At 43.4% G+C, this 16634-nt stretch overlaps 1 long non-coding RNA gene across 1 annotated transcript; it reads right to left on the bottom strand.

The window, feature by feature from the left end:
• Window positions 1–11590: 11590 nt before the first annotated feature.
• On the bottom strand, window positions 11591–16094 carry LOC310702377. The gene is made up of 2 exons (XR_014523481.1): window positions 15896–16094; window positions 11591–12015 (listed from the first exon to the last, which is right to left on the bottom strand). It is a non-coding gene; the product is annotated as an uncharacterized lncRNA (long non-coding RNA).
• Between the last annotated feature and the right edge of the window lie 540 nt (window positions 16095–16634).

The following is a 16634-nucleotide window of genomic DNA, read 5'->3' as shown; positions in this document are numbered from 1 at the left end:
AGGGAGTTTGGGGAATGTGATGCTCTCAAAGCACTATTCTCACCCAGAGATCACAAGAGACAAAAGATCTGATGAAGTCCAAGTTATCTTGTTAATCCCTACATTACTGTAAGGTAGCTGGTCCTATGAGCTGCATTTTAAGACTGGGGATTAACTCAGTTGAGGCTGATAGTTCTCTGCCTTAGGCCACCCAGTTTCTTTATAGCCAAGATGAGATTTGAAAAGAGAGCCTCTGAGGCTTCGCCACTGCCCTGCACCAGCTGTCATGTGTTAGCACATATCGATTTGTTTAGATTTTTTTTTTTACCTTTCTCTTTATTGAGGATAGTCTAAGCAAAACTAAAAAAATGGGCGTATTGCAAGAAAGTTTCTTGGTGGGACTATAGATGGGATCGGATGCTTTGCATGCAGAAGGTCCCAGGTTCAATTGCCAGCTCCTCATCCTTGGGATAAGTTGGCCACTTACACGCTCCCCCCAAAAGAGGTTAAATGGGACACTGACTTGCACTGAATTTGCATGTGCCAATTATCTGGCATACTACCTCTCAATCACCTGTATAATATTGGCATCAGGTGATTGACAGGTGAGTGGTCAAAGTTGGCATGCCAGGGTGGATGTGGGGGGGCGATTCACAGTGGGGGGTTCAATCCTGCTTTGTGCATAGCTTGCAAGCGTCATTCCCAGTAGGAATTGATTGGTGCACCTGAATTGCACAGGACTGAACTCCCCCTGCAACAGCTGATGTGGAGGGAGTTAAATCCTGCCATCTGCTTCCACGTCTCTACTTGCTCCACATCTGAAATCACATATGGCACGAGGTATGGGGCAGGTGGGCATGGGGTCTGAAGAATGGCCTGGTGGGCCAAGCTTGGTCCGTGGGCTGGAGGTTGCCACTCCTGAAATAGAGGACAGTCCTCTATGAATCAGGACCCATAGCTCCCCTAAAAATGGACCCAGTAGCAGCTAATGCAAAATATGAGTTCCTGAGGTCCTAGAGAGCTGCTGAGCTAGAGAGGCAAATAGTTTGACCAGGTATAAGGTCAAACCTCTAGCTGTAAGTTTCTTGGGGTACATTCTTTCTGTCTGCCACCCCTGTGAACTCACTTCTTTCCCTAGATTAATCATGGTTCAGAACTCTGAACAAAAGCAACTCTCCTCCTCTTATCATAAGAACTTTTAGATTCCTGGGCTTATGGTTTTCCTTTAAGGGGATTGCCTTCGCTATGTCTCTAGAAAATCCTGGCTCCTGCAAAGTTAATGGAAATCCTGCTACTGACGTCAGGAAGGCCAAGATTCCATCCTCAGGAACCTCTGAGGGTAAACAAAGAGTCTTAACCTAATAATCTGCAGCATTTTTATGGTGAGTGTTTAACACTGACCTGGAATGTGAATTCTTTGATTGGTATCTCAGCTTCAAAGCACTCTGCCATGCAATCCTATGCTTGTCCAGAAGGCGTTCAATGGGTCTTCCTCCTGGATAATGGCTGGGCTGTCTGCAGTGGAGGGCCCCAGGTTAGGGAAGGCTGTCCCGTTGAGCCAGGAGAAATCAAAAGCATCTGTTCCCTAACTTTCCGTGGAATTGATGCCTTGGCATTGAGCTCTGTTGCGGTGATGGCACAACAGTGCCATCCCCAGTGGCACCCCCCTCTTTCCCAACTGCAACATTATGTTTATGTGGCACTGAGAGCAGAGCTCATTATGAGTCCTCAAATCCCACTGCTGACACCGTGCAGGAGGGATTGAGAGCCAGGACACCATGTCAGGAATGGGGGAAAAACCATAACAAATATTTCCTACTTGCAACTTCTAACCTCCTTGCACAGTGCCGCCTTGCACTTCTACAGCTAACACCACAAGGTCCAAACTTTGTGGGGAGTTTGGGCTAAAGCTTGGGCAAGCGAAACTCTCCCCACCACCCCATTTATGAGACTCAGTGCCCTTGCTGACCCTCCCATGTCCAAATTACAATTCGGATCATGCAAAAACGGGGCTGCATCCATGTCTTCGCAGAGGAACCCGAGAAGCAACTCCTAGTAGCGTTTCAGAGTTCTTAACTTTATCAGGCTGACACTATAGACCTTAATCAGGTTAGGTAGCCATAGTCAGGAATTAAATTCCCAATTGCAGTTCTAGGAAGCTGGTGATTGTGGTGCTGAATGCAACATTCAAGCAGAGGGAGCCCAATCATTTTAGACCTGTTTCTCTTTGTCTGGCTGCTTCATTTTTCACTTCCCTTCCTGTGCTTTCATTCTCAATTATTCTCTGTATTACTCCTCCTCTGCCTGGCTCTCCTAGCCTTTTCATCACTTTCTTTTCCCTGTACATACATTTGAAGGGGGAAGACAACAGGGAGAAACCTTAGATTGCATGTGAATATGATGAAAAAGCATGTCAGGAAACTCAAGGCTGTCACTTCAGTCCCCTGTTAATGTTCGCTGGCACGGCTTTGAGATATGGTACCATGTTGACAATTGCAGTGATGATTAGTGAGAAAGACTGGCCCCCTATATATAGATTAAAAAACAACTGCAAATGCTTATTAGGTTTCTTTAAGGAAAAGTTCAGCCAATGTCCATAGTAAAAGAGAAAGACTCGCTGGATCAGACTAAAGCCTCGACTAGTCCAGCATTTTTGTTTCCAATATTGACCAGTCAGATGATCCTGGGAAAGGGCTGGCCCTACCATTAGAGTGGCCTCAGGCAGCAGATGCTGGAGGTGGAGCATGTTGTCCACAGGGGTGGTAAGGGGTACTCCTTCCTTCCCAAATCCTAAATGTTTTTGTTCATTTTAATGTACGAAGACACAAAGAGCTAGCTTTATTATTATTATTATTATTATTATTATTATTATTATTATTATTAATACCCTGCTCATCTGGCTGGGTTTCCCACAGCCACTCTGGGCAGCTCCCAACAGAGTATTAAAAATATGATAAAATGTCAAACATTAAAAACTTCCCTAAACAAGGCTGCCTTAAGATGTCTTCTGAAAGTCAGATAGCTGTTTATTTCCTTGACATCTGATGGCAGGGTGTTCCACAGGGCGGGCACCACTACCGAGAAGGCCCTCTGCCTGGTTCTCTGTAACCTCACTTCTCGCAGTGAAGGAACTGCCAGAAGGCTCTTGGAGCTGGACCTCAGTGTCTGGGATGAACGATGGGGGCTAGTCAACAAGGTCTAGAATGATCTCTAAGACCACTCCTGTTGAGAGTGGCTGCTGCTCGGCCCTGCTTTTTGAGGGGCAGGTGAGGACGGGGGCCAAGAATAAAAACCAGAAGTGATGACAAGAAATGTAGAAGTGCTGTAATGGAAATGTAAGCACATAGACAAGAGTTGCTGGGAGGGATGGAACAATACAGGGGAGCTAGTTAAGGAGACCTTTAATGCAATAATAGAGAAGTGCAAGGAATGGGCAGATGAAGTAGATGCAGAGGTTAATGAACTTGGATCAACCATACAACAAGGAAACCATGCCAGCCGGCCCAGGCAATCCACAGAAGATTTCTACCAGCAATCCATTCCCTACCTGGATTTACTTTGTACCTCCCTGAGGTTTCATTTCAGTGTGATGAAAACAAACCTGCCTACAGCTTGCTGAAACTACATCCACCTCAGACGTACCATACTGGAGAAGAAGACTTTCAAATCCGTATTGATTCCATTCAGGAAGTTTACACATTGAAAAGTTGGGTGATGAATCTGTATGGATGGTGGACAAAAAAAGATGTACCAAAGAAATGCACCACCCATCATTGTGTTGCATATGCAACATAAGCCTGACTGAACTATGGGACCACACCCAACAGTTGCATGCTATTAACACGGCCATCCTTACACCACTTTCCCTTCCAGTTACAACATGTATAGTTGAGCAATCCTTTATCACTTTGTGCAGCCTGTAGGCATGGCTACATTTGACAATGAGTGAAGGCTGTGTTTTGATGAATGTCCATAGAGAAAAGTTGAAGATCTGGTCCAAGGAGAAATTTACGTTATTGACCTTTATGACCAAGATCCTCAAGGACTCCACTTTCAGTAGAAAGAGTGAACCGCTCTTTTCCTTTATGTTATGGACGGACTAGCATCAGCAAGAAACTCTGACTGGTTTCAGACCTTATGCTTGACATTCACTACAGCCAAGGCAGATTCTGTGTAAAAGGTATGAAATTCGGTCTTATGGGTTTTTAATTCGGTTCATAGCCCTACAGTATTGTTGTTCAATAGCCAGATTGAAGCTGTACAACTTTCAAATGCCTTACTCTGTTACTGTTAAATGGGCAAATAAGGAAGCTTATGAACTGTTCATTCTGAAATGCACAATCCCTTATAATCCACAAATCCCTATTGTTTCTCGGTGCTTCTGTTATGGTATGTGAGGATCAGTCATAAGCCAACAGCCTGCAGTTACAATTTACAGACCTTGCCCCCTGCCCCTGAATTATTTCTACAGACACCTGTGAGATGGAGGTTGCTGGAACAGCACTGAGTTGTTGGAGGACAACTGTTCTGCGTGTCACATGGCCTTCCCTGCATCCCCTAAGCCAGCCTGCTGCTCTCAGGTATGGTGAAGGATGCTATCTTGAAGTAAGCTTCAGTTGCTAACTGTTTTTTTACATGAGACTAATAAAATTACAGAGTTGGAAAAGACATAGAAGGTCCTTTTGTCTGACAGGTCATCATGAATGTGTCCCATCTTTACTGTACTGTCTCTGAAGATGCAACTTTCATTTAGCTACAATAGTTAATAGCTGCTGAAAAATCTACCGTCTCATTTCTCCAACCCCTGCATTTATTTCACTTGTATCCCCCTCCACTTTCTTCAACAGAGCTCTGACAACAGACAGACAGACATGGAGTTCCCAAGGTAGTCCTCCATCCAGACACTAACTAGACTCAGACCTGCTTAACTTGAGACAGGTTGCCATATCTCATGTCTTCAGGCTTGGGCTGCCCTTGGCCATCTAAGTCAGTATCCATCACCACAGCATGAAGCGGCAAAGTCCATTTGTTAATTAGACTTTTTTTTTTAATTTAACAAAATGTTTATACCACCTGATTATAGTAAAACCGTTTAGCAGTTTATAAGAAATATTAAAATTTACACTAAAAACAGTTGAAAGCAATTCAAAGCATTTAAAGATAATTAAATTTTAAAGATAATTAAAAATTTTAAAACCCACATCTGAATAGACTGTGTTCACTCTCATGTGTTCAGAACTTGTCTGTGTGCTTGCATGTGTCCAAAGCTTTCTAGTGAGGTCATTTGTTTGTTGGTTAGTTGTTAGTTAGTTAGTTTAAAATACATTTGAAATTGAGTGATCATCAGGACAGAGGAAATAATCAGATTTGAAAAAGGCAAGCGAGCAAGAACACTGATGCTGGCTGTATTTTGTACACTTGTCACTGAGAAGGATGAGCATTAATATGAACACAGAATTCAATGTATTTGTTTCCTCTCTAAAAAAAATATGCCATCCATTATCAAAAATGGTTTTAAAGAAGACTCCCTTCAGCTGTCCCACTTTCTGTAGTTACCAAACTTGTATCTTTTACCAGCTTGGTTTTCTTAAGATATTTTATTCCTATCAAGTCACGCTATATAAAAAAAATTACTACCAACATTTAAAGATGAGCTTCCAAGCATTTTCCACTGTGGGCAACATTAGTCAGGAAAATGGATTTAAGCTATGATTCACACAAGAGGCTTGGAAGGAACACCAGAGATATGTTTCTAACTAGGGTTATCTTGTTTGCTTTTGTTGAAAAATAGAAAAAAAGCAAATGGGAAAGTCTGGGCTGACATTACCTAATCAATTTTTTATTCTTCAGAAAATGGTTGCCTGCCATCATTTTTCTGGAAGTGTTATTGTGCCCTACTTCTGATGCAAGTCTTAGGTCACCTAGTAGTTAGCAGGACAGACCAACACAGAAAGCCAATTAAAATTAACATTGGATGTCTAGCCAAAAGTCCGTTCACCTTTCTGGGTGGGCGGTGTTGCGGCCATGCAAGTGATCAGACCAGTGGCAAGCTGGATTGCCCAGCTGCCAGCTATTGGCCAATGTTGGCAGTCCTTGTTCAGGTGTTCCCCTGGCAGCAGGCCCAACCGGCCAATGGGGACACTTGGGCCTGCTTCCAGTGGTCATTAAATTGTGTGTGGCCTGCGCAGAAGTCGTTCCTGCTTTTTCATCAGATCTCATGTTCTTCCTCCACTGTTGGATGCAGCATACTCGTTCCTAAGAATCCCAGGAGCAGAGAGTGCTGATGTGCTCAGGTGCTGCTTGTGGGCTTCCCATGAACATCTGGATGGCCACTGTAAGAACAGGGTCTTGGACACAATGGGTCTTTGTCCTGATCCAACAGCTTTTCCTTATGTTCTTATGTCTCTTGAAGCAACTGGCTTTTAAACAACAAACCTGTTTGATCTTGCATTACCTCTTTTGCTGCTGACGCCAGCTCCTATGATTATACCGTTAGCATCTGATAAATGTAGGTGGAAATATTATGCACAGAGTTCACCTTTAAGCAGAACAGCTGATGTGCTGCACCTGGTCTTTACCTGAGACAGTCAGTGGCTCCCAAGCAGTTAATTGTCAGGCATGTCAACTTTCAAGAAAGAGCAATGCAACCACAAGCGGGATGGAACAAGCTTTCAAACAGGCAGAAACTTTCACTGGGATTTAAAAGAATCCCTGGGGAAGTTATCAATTAACATTCTAATGACCTTTTGGCATCTTTCTTTAGTCCTTTCTCTCTCTCTCTCTCTCTCTCTCTAAATCTTAGCTTGTACTCTGACTCATGTGCTGAATTTAAAAGCTAGAGGGCATTCAAAGAAGGAGCTCAGACACCAGTCCAGTACCAGAATTGTTATACTTAATCCTGTAACTTTCCCATTTCTCTTGCCAAGCCAACATTTCTCTTCCGTTTCTGGGATGTCTGACTTTGATTCCTCCCTAGGTGTTTCCTGCGTTGATAATGTTATGTCTTTCTGTTAATGTTTTCATTTCCTTAATCTCTGCCTTCTTCTCCTGCAGCTTCAGATTGGCTTAAATGGAAAGGTGAAAAGTTGAGAATCCACTTGATCATGGTCTAGGGTCTGGCAAAAAGGGATGCGGGAGAAATTTGGTTCAGGTCACATTTAAAGGCAAACCTACCTAACTCATACTTCTTGAAACAATGTGTGAACCAAAGCACAACCGCAGAGCAAAATGGCCATGTAGCTTAATTGCTCCTGATTCTGCCCGGGTTTATAAAATATAATTCAGTGGACTGTACTCTTTGCACCCTTCCTGGTCTTGTGGCCTCTGTATGCTAGGTCAGTTTCCTCTGAGCTGGTCAGCTCTGAATAGTCTGACTGCTCCAAGCAGTTTTGTTTTGTTCTCTTCAGTGTTTGTTTTTGCTTGGTATATTTATTATATCCTTTTATTGTGCCTGTTATAGTTACACTGTACAGCCCAACAGAAGGCAAACACACACACATAAAAAACACACCCCCTTGAATTTTGCAATGCCAAGTAATGTGTACAAGATGACTATACTAGGGTCAAGTGCAGTTTCAGTGGTGAAGTGGGGTGGGGCAACTGCCCTTACCTGACCTCCTGGCAGTGAAATTGCTATTACTTACTGGGAGGGAGAGTGGGAATGGGGAAAACACTGGGGAGCTCAGTGCTGTGCAAACTCGCTGGTAAAACCAACATAGCACTCGTGTTGGTGCCTTTGTCCAGTGCCAACCTCCCCACCACCTTGCCCTCCCTATTCTCCCTCCCAGTAAGCAGCAGCAACTCTCCTGCTGGGAGGTTACATGACCCCCACTGCCTATCATACCACCCACTACTGGTAAAGTGTGCACAATTGTTGTTTTAACTGCTGCTCTAATGCCAGTCTAGAAAAGTGTGGCAGAAATCCAGAAATAATAGAATTTTGGTCATTTCCAAGAGTCCCAATTACATGTACATCACGGCCTTACTCATGTTCACTCAGAAGAGAGTGTTTGGTGGGTTTACTTCTAGGTAAGCATGCACATTTTCTAGGAAAGGCTGCAGTCTTAAGGTAATAAGGCACCAGTTCCCACTCTTTGGCTCCTGGCCATACTTGGTCCTTACAAGGGTAGGCAGATTAATTTCAAATGACTTAACAGGCCAGTTAGAATGCAATCGGACAGAGCTGTCTGCAGTGTAGGCAAGATCAGAAAGTTCAGCTGATGATAATTCTTGCACAGCAATACATTGCCCCAGAATAGAAGAATATGAGACATGATGGCACAGACCCCAGACAAACAGGGAAATGGTGCTGCTCACACCTTGCACCACGTTGCATTCGACTGAGTTTATCATGGAAAAAACAACACGGTGGCTAATTTACACAGCCGGATGTTTTAAAATGTTCATTGTAAAACTTGTCTGGTAGAAAACAAATAAAGGAGGCTTCTGTACAAGGAAAGCTGGGGTGTGAAAAACTAAAAATAGATGTTGCATAAGGCAAGCAGTAAAACTCTGCTTTAAAAAATGTGGTCTGTAGAGATGTCTGAACTGGAATGTACCAGGAACTCAAATAAAAGGTGAAAGGCACATCATTTCCTCCGAATAACCTTCAGGAGGCAGATCTACACAGCAGCTTTATATGCTCTCAGCACAGTTCTTTAGCATGAAACCAGATCTGTTTTTACATCATGTACCTGTCCACCTGTAGTAAGTGCAGGTGGCCTCCAGGTAACCTGGTAGGGAACTGGAAGGGGGTGCTCTTGTTTTTTCTCCTGTTCTTGTCCACAGCACACACTCCTGCTTCTGACCAATGATATGTAGCCTGGCCCTATGCATATTACATCAAAGTCATTGGGACTAATGCCCAAGTAAACATGCATAGGGTTGTAGGCTAATTATACTGGCAATTGTGGGCAGGTGGTAGGTTGGTAATTTTTGTGGTAGTTTGAAAGCAAATAGTGGGGAAAATGAAGTTTGCCCAGAGTTTTTGTTGCAATATGGAAAGGGGTGTTTCTTTTAAGGAACTTTGCCTTGACCAGAAAACCTAATTTTCCACTGCAGGAAACAATAATGTAAGCATTCTATTGATTTCCAACATTAATTAATATCATATTAGTGTGGCAGCATAGCTAGATACCTTTCTACCCTATAATTCTACTAGACAAAGTGTGATCCGCAGCAACAAAATGTTGCACACTATGCCCCCCCCCCCACCCAAGACCAGAGCCTCCAACCCAGTGCCCACAGGTTCTGGTATGTTGACCAGTGCTTCTTATGGCGCCCACAAACATAAATATCTCCCAAAAATCCACTGTGTATTGTTTGTTTTTCCTGCTCAGTTCTTATTTTCATTGGCTTGTCATCTCCTACACTGATGTGCCCTTTTAAACATGCATGCTTTCCATGGGGTGCCAGGACTGAAAATCTATCCTCCCTTCCATTCTGAAGTGAGGAAAACTCTGTGAGAGAATGTGGTATTAGATGTTGTAGATGGTCTTTTCCCCATTGATGGCTGGGACTTAGGTGGGACATGTCTGTACATTTTTGTGCCCTTATCTTTTTTCCTGTTCTTTTAGATGCAACAGTCATTTTGTGTTATGCCATTCCCCCACAGCCACCATTTTGTGTTACACCACAGCTGCCATTTTGTGACTGATGCTCCTAGTACTTTCTCAAAATTTCAGATGTGCCTGCTAGTCTATTAAAGCTTGACTACTGCTTCTATTCATGGTATTAGGCAGCCATATCTTCTTCCAGGATAGTAAAACTATATGGAGTCCTCATAGGGCTGGTTTTTTGGGGGGAGGGGGTACTTCCTTAGATTTGTAAACAAGTTTTTTGAACAAACCCCTGGGTTCCCTGAACATGCTGACACTTTCCTCTTGTTTCGCAGTTGACCTGTTTTGGCTCCATTTCTGTCATCACTCACCTTCTGAGTTCACTATTAGAGGGACTCGTATATTCTCCCCAGATTAAACCATCAGCCACTAACTAAGGCTTCACTAAGTTCCCAGAGTTCCCTGGAAAAAGGAATTGATTGTTTAACCACTCTGGAAATTGTAGCTCTTTGAGGGGAATAGGGGTCTCCTAGCAATTCTTAAAACCCTTGATAGACTACTATTTCAATGATGCTTTATGGGAAGCTATGGCCATTTAAAGTTGTATAATTCTGCTTTAAATATACCGTGCAGATGGGGCCTTGGTTTAGCTAGTCAGCCCCTGAACAAAACAGCAAATTCAACTTAACAAAATAACCATTGCACCAAGCTGAGAAATGCTCCAAAAACTGTGTGCTTGGTCAACTAACATAGGAGGAACAAGAGTTCCCGGAAATCAACTACAAGGATGAAAGCATGGATTTTGAGAAATTTGTGGACCAGCTTGCATTCTTGAGTGCTGCAAGAGTAGTCTGGAAGCCCCTGAGGTTGCTGGGGAGTGGAGTGTTCAGTGATTCTGCCTTGAAGTTAGTCCAAATGCTACCTACCCGTAGGCTTGTAAATAAACAGCTTTACATTTAAATCTATATTTGCCAGGTGCAACTCATGCAGGAGTGGCGGCTTGGCCCCGCGACCATGGGTGCCCAGGGCTGTGGGTGCCATGCAGTGTGCATGGCCCTGGCACAGAAATTTGTGGGTGCCTAGCCCCCTCATGGGGAATTTTGTAGGTTCTTGGGCACCCAGGGAGTTGACACCTATGAACTCATGCAAGGATGGGCGCCAAACTATCAGGCACCACAACCAAGCAGTGAACCAGGTAATCATGGTTTGTGTGGTTGTGATGTGGTTTTTGGCATGTAAAAATTGATGGTATCTCTGCTCAGCATAGGCCACTGTAGGATTCCACAGCAATTCAGAACCAACGTTTTGTGAAACAAGCTTTCTCATTCTCTCCAATTGCCTCTTGGTGATTGTAGTCAGAAGTGCATAGATGCTCTCCCTCCAAGGCCACAATTACAATGTGTGTCCTCAGTACTGTTGTGTCTGTTCTTGGTGATCCTTCTGACTAGAACTTCCCAAAGCTCAAATAAAGGGCAGCAAAACAATAGCATTGTGCAGTTATCTCATGATGATGATAACATTCCAGCAATTTGCCAAGAGAAGGAAGGACATTGAATCCATCAGAATATTAAATTAGTTTGTTATTCATCCATTGGAGATAGAGTGCAACAGCCCAATGCTCATCTGTGCAAAGTCCAGCATCACAAGTACAGAATCTATGTGAGCCTTTTGAGAAATTGTACACGTGGACTTAGGTTTGTGTCAGTTCCACATGCCTTTGTTCATCCCTCCATTCTGTCCCATTTCCACATTAATTCATGTCTGCATAATTTTTAGTCTGCAAAAAATTGTATTTAGATGCCAGTTGATCGATGATAGATAGATAGATAGATAGATAGATAGATAGATAGATAGAGATAATCACTTTGACTGTATTTTCTCACAAAATATGTATTAATTTCATAACATTTGTATACTGCTTGATAACGTATTTTTTCTAAACATATTTGTTACAGGGCACCCGAATGTCTGCCAAGCAGTAGCCAGATTCCAGGAGTCTTGGCACTTAAGCTGAATTTGCATTCCTTGGGAATGAGGCACAGCAGAGACTGCCATGTCTTTATGAAATATGGTTTATTTCTTACATATTTACAACCTGAGTTTTGATGGCGTGCAGAATGTTACACACCATGAGTGCCTCTTGTTGCTTGTCTCAGAGCTTCAGCAAGTTTGGGTGCAAAGCAGCAGCCAGCTGGGCTCCCTGGTCTCTGTGTGCAGCCAGCACCATATAGAGTCCTGACCCCTTCCTCCTTCTTCCCAAAAGCCCCTGCTCCAAAACCTCTCTTTTAAAAGGGCACCTTTTTTCCTGTGGTGTTTCCCCAGGCAACCTGCCCCTCTCATTTCTGTTATTTCTGTCCACTTTCCAGCCAAGGGGAGCTTCAGCATGGTCAATTGTTCTTAATAGCCCAGTACTTGGCTTTCTTTGTGTTCTTAATGGTGCCACTGTCAACGATCTCCTGAACAGGAGAACTGGTTCAGCCTGCAAGGTAAAAGGTAAAGGTAAAGGACCTCTGGATGGTTAAGTCCAGTCAAAGGTGACTATGGGTTTGCGGCACTCATCTCCCTTTCAGGCTGAGGGAGCTGGCATTTGTCCACAGACAGCTTTCCGGGCAATGTGGCCAGCAGGACTAAACCACTTCTGGTGCAACGGAACAGCATGACAGAAACCAGAGGGCACAGAAACACTATTTGCCTTCCTGCCGCAGTGGTACCTATTTATCTACTTGCACTGCTGTGCTTTCGAACTGCTAGGTTGGCAGAAGCCGGCACAGAACAACAGGAGCTCACCCCATCACAGGGATTCAAACCACCAACCTTCTGATCAGCAAGCCCAAGAGGCTCAGTGGTTTAGACCACAGCACCAGGTTCAGCCTGTATTTTTCACTGACCTGCCATCTTCCCTTCATACTCCAAATGTTAGCTAAATTATACTCTTTACTAAATTTAGGAATATGGGGAGACTGCCCCTCAGCACAAAATTGATAACATGATTTTATCTCAAAGTATATATATATTTAATGTATTTTATCCTAAAATATGCATTTAAAATATATTTTGGAATAATTTTTGGAGCTGAGGATGCTGAAGGCTGGCTCATTGTGTTCACATGAGTACATTAGCAAATTGAGTCGGTTTGCACTGGAATTCACAAGGAGGGAATACCTAACATGAACATGTGAATCTAAGTGTGCAAATAATGCAGCACCTTGATTTTTCTGGCAGATCCCTGACTTCAAGCAGTGATGTGTGCTCTGTTACATGGTGGTGCTGATGGCGGAAGAGAGTGTATCTGAATCAGCTGCACAAACCATGGAGTGGATGCTTATTGTACAGACTCTGGATAAAAACTGCTTACTATGGCACATGCAGGCCTCTGCCTTTAAAGCAAACTTGTTTTGTGTCCTTTCAGGCCTTTCAAAAACAAAGATAATGATTGCAAGAGCCTTCACATATATTTTTTTCCAAATTTCCACAATAACTGCTATTCAGCAAGACAGACAGCAACAGGAAAGCCAATTTTGAGAAAACAAACCCCAAAACTAAACATCAGTGCAGCACTAATTCAATATTTATATAAAGGGAGGGGGAGAAAGGCGTCTTACTATATCTTTCCAAAAACCGTTAAAATATTGTTCCGTTTCATATCAATCTATTTGTGTTTTACCTTATCTCTTGTACCCAAGTGCTATTGGTTAACGTGTTCATTGATGTAATAAGAAAGCATTGTTTGGTCAACATATCCCCAGGAAAGACTTGGATGGGGTACATGCCATTCTGAACAAGGATATTGTTACCATAAGCTCCTGAGAGAGAGATATCTTTCCATTGACTTGAATAGTGGGGGGAGGAGGTGGTGGTAGTGGTTGAACAATATTGCAGGGAAGGGATGCTGAAGTAAATATTAAAAAGTGTTTCTGTTTCATGGGGAAGGCAGCATAGCTCCACATGAAAAACGAACACTTAAATACTTACTTCAACATCCCTTCCCCAAATCCTTGTGATTGGATTGCTCTGGGGAAACCATTCATTGTGATTAAAAGCTACACCTGTCCATCAAAGTGGAAGATCTTTTCACCTCTTCACTCCCTTCCCACTTGAGCTCATTTCCCGAATCATCTTCATTTTGCTTTTTAAAATATATAGTGGTTGCTTTTGGATATGCAGCATTTTGGGGGTACATGAGTCCACAGAGCAACATAGGACATTAAGGCAATCCTTGATCCAACTCAAGAAGCCTTGTTAACAGGGCAATCTGACTGTGGCATGTGAAAAGCTCACCTGATTTCACCTCTGTTTGCTTCATAATTTGAGAAGTATTTTTTTATTTCTATTTATTTCTACTTCCTGAAGGATACAAGAAAGTGGTTTAACAAATCAATTGATATACACAGTGCTTTTTTTCTATAAAAAATGTATGTTTAGGGGTACTCTCATTTTGACTCAAGAAAATGCCATTTTATAGTTCAAATCAGGAAAAATAAATACAGCAAATGGACAAAAGCACAAAGTTTCACAAAATGTTTAGGGATATGCGTACCCCTGCTTCCCCCCAGAAAAAAGCACTGGATATAGACCCCCAACATGTACTATACAAAGTTCCCAGAACTGCGGTCCCTTAGGCACTAAGAAGGTTGCAGATTTTTCAAACCGTTGTTTGAGCTTCCATTAGTAACTCAAACACAGAGCCATAAAGATGTAAGAATAGCCTGCTGGATCAGGCCAATGGCCCACCTAGTCCAGAATCCTGTTCTCACAGTGGTCCGTGGGAAACCCACAATAAGGATTTGAGCAGAACAGCACTCTGCCCTCCAGTTTCCAGCAACTTTTCTTCAGAAGAATTGCTGCTTCCAGCAGTGGAGGCAGAGCATAGCCATCAAGGTTTGTAGCCATCTTCTCTTCCATGGATTTGTCTAATCTTTTAAAGCCTTCTAGGTTGGTGGTCATCACTGCCTCCTCTGGAAACGAGTTCCTGTGGGAACTCCAGCACCAGGAGATGGCATTGCCAAGCTCCTGCCAAGGCCCTTGACCCAGTCAAGGACCCATTGCCAATTCCCAGAGCCTCCTAGCTCTGCAACTTCCTGTTCTTGCTATTGTTGCCTATTCAGCTGTCCTCTCCGAGTGAATGAGCAAAGAGAAATCAGCAGCCTGATGGCCCTCTCTTTCTGGAAGGTAGTGTAGACTGGCCCCAGGGGGAGATGAGAAGCATAGAGACAGCAACAATGGTGGCGTGGAGTAGGAGTTATGTGCACTCATGCTGGGGCAGCTACTGAGAACCTCTTGCCCAGTATGTTTCCGAGCACAATTCAAAGTGTTGGTGCTGACCTTTAAAGCCCTAAATGGCCTCGGCCCAGCATACCTCTCCACCTCCATCGTTCAGCCCGGACACTGAGGTCCAGCTCTGAGGGCCTTCTGGCAGTTCCCTCACTATGAGAAATGAAGTTACAGGGAACCAGGCAGAGAGCCTTCTCAGCAGTGGTGCCCACCCTGTGGAATGCCCTTCCACCAGATGTCAAACAGATATACAACTACACAACCTTCCAAAGACATCTGAATGCAGCCCTTCTTTGGGAAGTTTAAATGTTTGATGTTTTACTGTGTTTTGGAAGCTGTCCAGAGTGGCAGGAGAAACCCAGTCAGATGGGTTAAGTGATAAGATAAAATAAGTACAGTGGTACCTCGGATTAAGAACTTAATTCGTTCTGGAGGTCCGTTCTTAACCTGAAACTGTTCTTAACCTAAAGCACCACTTTAGTTAATGGGGCCTTCCGCTGCCGCTGTGCTGCTGCTGCGCAATTTATGATCTCATCCTGAAGCAAAGTTCTTAACCCGAGGTACTATTTCTGGGTTAGCGGAGTCTGTAACCTGAAGCATCTGTAACCTGAAGCATCTGTAACCCGAGGTACCACTGTAATACAGTGGACCTCAGTTTAAGAACAGTCCTGTTTACGAACTATTTGGTTTACAAACTCTGCAAAACCAGAAGTAGTGTCCCAGTTTGCGAACTTTACCTTGGTCGAAGAACAGAATGCAAATGGTGGAAGGGCACTGGCAGTGGGAGGCCTCATTAGGGAAAGCGTGCCTCGGTTTAAGAATGGTTTCAGTTTAAGAATGGTCTTGCGGAATGGATTAAGTTCATAAACCGAGATACCACTGTACATTATTATTATTCTTTCGTAGCTTTATGGCAAGTATGCCTTTATTGTCAGCAGTTAACTTTTATTGCTGGACCAACCAGCACCTGCCTCTGAATTATGCTAACAGTTTTGGGACTATTTTTATTACTATGACTAACCACTATGTGAGAAAGAGAAAGGTGAATAAATACAATGCAAGCCAATAAAACAAATGATTGACCTTACCTACTTGGTGTCCCTCCGCTGACCTTGCAGTTTGCCTCTGACACGAAACTTGGAGGCTCCTCCCATGGAAAATGAGGCCACCTTTTTAAACACACCCAGGAACATCCCAGTAGCTGATGACGTGATTAGGCATAATATTATAGCTGCAGGTCAACCATGCAGCCAGGGTATATACAACCAAGCCGTACAGCCAGACTCTTGCAACTCAAATGTGGAATGAGGTGATTGCCTTTCTTCATCACATGACGTCTCAGTTGGCAAATCATTAGCTAACACATTTCCATGTGAAACTAACCTCTCTAATATATTTGTCCTGCATCAGTGCTGAGGCCGCCATCAGAATAAGAGATTTCTCTTAGGGCTGACTGAAAACGGCCTCCCCAAATTCTCCACCCTATTTGCACATGATGAAATGGAAGGCATTTAGCCCTGTATTCTCAGTGAAAAGTCTCTAGTAGTTTTGGGAGACCCCATCCTTCCAAATAAGAATATTCCCTGGGAATTTCTCAGATAATTGTTTTATGAGAAATGTCAGCTCAGCTTCATTTCTCACTAACATGGTTGCCACCTCTTTCCCCCAGCTATGCCTGTTAGGATAGTATAGTACACGTCTAATTCTCTTAAAGATGTTAAGTGAGGGAGAGAAGGCTCCAGGTTATTTCTTGGGCAAAGTTTTGAAGGGAGTTTAGAGGAGCTAGCTTTGAGGAGCAGATGATGATTTAACCAAGAGATCACTTTA

The sequence above is a fragment of the Podarcis liolepis genome (assembly GCF_965112155.1).
Source record: "Podarcis liolepis genome assembly, chromosome: 3".
In the NCBI taxonomy this organism is placed as follows: domain Eukaryota; kingdom Metazoa; phylum Chordata; class Lepidosauria; order Squamata; family Lacertidae; genus Podarcis; species Podarcis liolepis.
This window is presented reverse-complemented; position numbering and strand designations above follow the sequence as displayed.